Raw genomic sequence first — 5,598 nt, forward strand, 5'->3', positions numbered from 1 at the left:
GATTTGGAGTGAGAAGGGAGGAGGGAGAGAAAAGAAATGAGTGAGTTTAAGTCTAAAAACTCTAAAAACTCACTTCTTATGTTTTTAGAGGATAAACGATATTTTTGAGTTAGTCTTACGTTCAGTTTTTAAAATAGTCTTACCAAACAAGTTTTTAAAGCCTAAAACTTAAAAATTGTTTATGAGTTTAAAAAGTTGGATTCAAGTAAAGTACCAAATAAGTCCTTACATGTTTGAGACTCCTATTTTCAAGTATTAAACATTTCAATATCTTAATTCAAATGATTGGAGTTTGAGAAATTCAAGCCACTTGCTAGTTGTAGTACAATAGTTAATAGGGTAGTGCCGTCCATATTTCATTTTACTTCTCACACATACTTATGAATTTTTGGCCATTGGATGAAATAAATTGAAGAAGATCAATGGCCAAAACTTAACATGGGTTTATGAGAGATAAAATGGCTGTGTGAATAGCACTATCCTATTTAATAAAGTGGAGATTGGACTCACATTTTCTCATTAAAAACTCATTTGCATTGCATCTTGAAAAAATTGCGTGCAAGTTTGTGACTACAAGAATGTGAAGACAAAGTCCCATATTAGTGAGGGACCAAATCATGCAATGGCTTATAAGAGGTTGGACTACTCCCCATGCCAATCGGTTTCATGGTGGAACCTCAACTTTATTTATAGTATCAGAGCAGGTTGGCCCATGTGTAGTGCACCACGTCACCCAATATATGTTGCCACGTGTTAAACTTGAAAATTAGCCACATGTGAAGGGATGTACGAGAATGTGAGGATAAAGTCTCACATCAGTCAGGGACCAAACCAAGCAAGTGCTTATAAGAGGTTTGACTATTCCCCATATTATTAATTGATTTTATAGTGAAACCTCAAATTCTTTTTTTGACCAGGCTTCATCCTCTCCACATGTTCTAATTAATTTAAGTGTATTAATCTTTGCTTACCTTTTATTTTATTTTAGCTTTCCTTCTTTCACTTTTTTATGTATTTTATTTTTATTGCTCGGTACTTTCACTTTCTGAATCTCAGATCCAAACTCTTCCAATGCAAGAAGGTTCCACTTCCACAAAACCTTAAAAATTCTAGTCTTTTGGGTAGAATTCAAACTACTCATTTCTAAAATTTTAACATAGTTTTTAAAATTAAGACATACTATCGGGTTGTTTGATAACCATTTTGTTTTCAATATTATTTTTAACTGAAAACTGAAATCTAGTTTGGTTATTACTTTCAATCTTAAAACTACCTTCTTGAGTTTTCACTTTTTGGCATTAAGTTTTCACTTTTTGGTTTTTAATTTTCATTTTTCTTGAAAACTAAAAATTGAAAGTAGTTACCAAAAAAAAAATCTTAGTTTTCAATTTAAAAAAAAATTAAAACTGAAAACGAAATGGTTATCAAATGAGCCCTAATTGTTATCTATACTATTATTTAAGAGAATTCTCTTGTTAACTGAAATAAAAAAAAAATATATCAATATGCTCTTCAGCCCCCTTATTAGTTCTTTTTTTTTTAAGAGAAAATAATCCATTAAAAATGGTAAACCCCAGTGAGCTACATCAAGGGAGGCAGAAAGTACTCTAACCTCAGGAAAGAGGTAACCATACAATTAGAAAAAGACCAAACATTGGCAAAAAAAGAGAGCTAGAGAAGACAATAAAGGTTGTAACAAGACATAAAGAGTACCTTCTGTCCAACCTGTAGATGACACTCTAACCCCTAAAGCAAAGAAATCAATGGGGGCAATTGAAAGAATATGAACTTGAGAGGATGAGAGTCTGTCAATCTAGACGTTTGGACATATCCCTCTTTGACAATGTGATGCAACCCAGTTGGTTGCAGAGTTCACGTGATGGGAAATCCAACTACACTTGAGGAAATGGAACCTGTGACAAAGATTTTTGGTTGGGAGCAGAATTAGGTAAATCGACTAGCTCCAACAATTAAAAGCTCATTTGGAAATGCTTTTAAAATGAGTAAAATGACTTTTAGAGAAAATATTTTAGGTTCCAAAAGTACTTAAAAGTGTTTTTCCATGATTCACTTGTATTTTTATTAAGGATTGGTTCCAAAAAATATTTGTACCAAAAACGCTTCAGTCATTTTAAAAGCATTTCTAAACAAGCTCTTTGGAATCCAATTCAAAAATACCGATGAGAAATTGTAATGGATATCAGCCTCTAAAGTGAGGAGTGGAGCACAAACATTAGATTCCAAATGGGAAGAAGCAGATCCCTTTTTTTGCAATCCAGCATCAAGAGAGCCATTGCAATCACGTGCCAGAACTCATAACCCCGTGGAAACATCTAGAATAGACCATGCACCATCGAAGTAGATTTTGATGGTTTAATTAGGCGAGTGGACCAAGAAAATGGTTGAAGAACAGTCAAACGTGATAAACAATGGGGCTAGAAGTGGTGCGTGGGACCATGATTTTCTAGGGTCGGATTAAAGTTGATCCAAATACCATTATCTTATAAGTCTGATCATGGACTCAATAGCTCTAAGTGGAATTGTATCAAATAGAGCAACGGTGCCACCAATGGATGAAGTTCGAGTGACTTTGCTAGAATGACTGCTTATTCCGCAAAACACAGGATTTGATCTGGTATGGAATCGGTCAGATCTCGATGTTACTCGGATTTGTGCATCTGCACCACTCATTGCAGTGCACAAATTTGGTTCTAACAATTGGTGCTTTAATTGAAAGTGAACTCATACTCATCTTGACCAAATCACTCTACACCCATGGATGTTCTTCCCAAATCATCTTGTTGTGACTGTGCCACCCCCACGCATGACGTCGGCCATGAAAACAATGGAGTTTTTTCCATAGATCAGATATGGGAAGACGTGATAGAGATATGTCTATCCATAGAAGACTTCAAAAAACCCTATTGACAAAAAAACAACAAGACTCCCTGACCTAAGGACTCGAGTAAAAGATTTGGAAGACGTTGTCTTCTGCTTTAAGGAGGCATTGATCTAGGCAATGCGTAACTAGATCCCAATATAAATTGCTGGTCTAAGTCATACCACGTCACCCTGATAACCCGCTCTTAAAGCAAATCGCAGAAAATCCAGAAGGCTTCAGGGCCTTCATCTTGTCTAGTAGCCTGCAATAAGCATTGAATGGTGGTTTTAATCAACAAACCACTAGCCATCGACTCTAACATCTTGATGTTGTCTGATTGAGAACTGGAAGATGTCTCACTCCATGACAATGCTCTCGTTGTCAAGGTGCAAATCTACAACGCCATGGTTAGCCGAGTCTTGGTGGACAATAGATCAAGAGTGAACATCATCTTCAAAGATGTTGCAGAAAAGATGACCATTCTTGATAATATTAACAAGGGAAAAACCACCATCCACACCTTCAATAGGGCCTCAGTCTGATCCCCGGGTATGGTAAAGGTGGCAATTCAGGCAGAACCCAACAACCTCCTAGTGACTTTCTATGTTATGGACTGCCTGACTCTTCACAAAGTCATTCTTGGCCGAAACTAGTTGCACAAGATGAGAGTTGTCGCATCAAATTACCACTAGTTGCTTCGCCATCCCACTTCAGACGAGGTAAAAGGATAAAGAGGGATCAACCGACATGCTTGCTGTTGTGCTGTCGAAAGCATAAACATAATCCACTAAGGATAGCGGAGCTTCAACACTCCCATGGATGCGTCAGCATAACAATCATAGTCATGGGTCAACAAATAAGCTATAAACAATTCAACCTGGACCTTGACCCCCAAGACAATAACATTCCGAAGTTGAACGCCAACGACGATGCTATGCACATAAGCCTAGATCTCGACAGACCAAAACGAAAAGCCATGACCGAATAAAAAATAACTGACTGGGATAATGAGTTGTTTACCAATTTCTTACGAGCCAACAAAGATGTGTTCGTCTGGTCAACAGAAGATATGCAGGAATCAACCATTCGATGATCTTCCATAGCCTTCACCTGGGCCCAATCGTCAGACCAGTTATCTGGCACACACGAAATCACGAAACCAAACAAAGTAAGATCATAGAAGCCTAGATTAGCATGCTTAAGGATGCCAATTTCCTCATCAAAGTACACCATCTGGATTGGCTGGCCAATGTTGTCCTGATATATAAGAAAAACAGCAAATAGAAGGTGTGCATGAACTTCATGGACTGAATAAGGCATGCCCAAAATAAACAAGACATACTCAGCAGATTCTGCATAATCTTTATACAAAGGGAAGAGGAGAAAAAGATGAATCATCCTATTGAACACTGTATGCATGGTGGGAAAATGGTTTGTGGCCACTCTTCGAGGAAAAACTTGATTTTGTGGAGAGTCATTGTCTTTCATAGGCACTTCCAGAAATCAGCATGAATTTGATGGGACTACTGGGCCTTTTGAATGACAATTTGTTTGTTCAAAGTGGGGGGAATATGGAACAACGCGTAACCACATTTTACGGAATAAGAACCATTTTTTGTCCAAGGCCAAATGAGCCATCACATCTATCAAGATCACCCAAGATGATGGTCTCAATACTTCTAGTTTTAGAGGGCAAAAGAAAGTTGTTCGTTGCATTAAGATTCTAAGACCTAGATTCCCAATTGATAAACTCGCTTGCAGTGGAGGGGGCTTGTTGTGTAATGGGCAAAAAAAGGATGAAGTAGGTCATCATTGTTATTTGAAATCCAGTGGTCCCTCCAATTGTTGATTGTAGTTCCATTCCCACTTGCCGTCAAGCCGCAATAATAATTATAGTTGCCTTTCAAGAAGACTACGTTAGGCCCAAGAAGCTAGAGACCATTTCGTAGCAAAAAAATAAAATAAAATAAAAACATCCCCATCAGGTAAGTAGCGTCCCTTGATAATCATTGGCTAGAACAAATGAGGTTCCTAAACAACCCTATAAAACTGTTCTACAAGTAGGGCCTTACTAAGATTGGACAAACTCTTGAAACCTATTCCACCTGTATCTTTTAGAAGACCAATAGAGTCCTAGTTCCTCCAGTGAATTGTTCGCCCCGCATCTCTTGCCCCCACCATGCATCGATCTCCCTACAAAAAGTGATAGAGAAAAGGAAATAGTTCATAGGGTAAGTGGGTATTGCATAGCCATGACTTTGATAAAAACCTCCCTCCCATCCAAAGCCAAAGTGTTTAGCTTCCAGTTTTGAATATTTTTTTTTCTTGATACGGTCTTTGATAAAAAGCAAAAGCTTCATTCTTAGACCTTCCCTAAATGGTGGGGAGATTGAGATGAAGGCTAGGGTCAGTGGTCATAGGTATGCTTAGAATTAAGTAAATTTCATTTTGGACTTTTGTAGGAGTGTTTGGGGTGAGAAATAAGGAGGGTTTTTAATAATTTATAAGCTAGCCTGAATTCTCATAATAGATATTGAAAAAAGGGAGTAATTTGTAGCAAGAGGTGGGGGAGGGTTGAATGAAAAATAGACCATCATCCGTAAAGAAAATGTGGTTTCGGGGACAAGATGGCCAAATTGATCCCAAGAAAATACACACCATTGCATGAATTGGTGATCAAACCTAACAGGGCTTCGTTGATGAAAATGAGGGGGTGA

Source organism: Malus sylvestris, chromosome 6 (genome assembly GCF_916048215.2).
Source record: "Malus sylvestris chromosome 6, drMalSylv7.2, whole genome shotgun sequence".
NCBI lineage: Eukaryota > Viridiplantae > Streptophyta > Magnoliopsida > Rosales > Rosaceae > Malus > Malus sylvestris.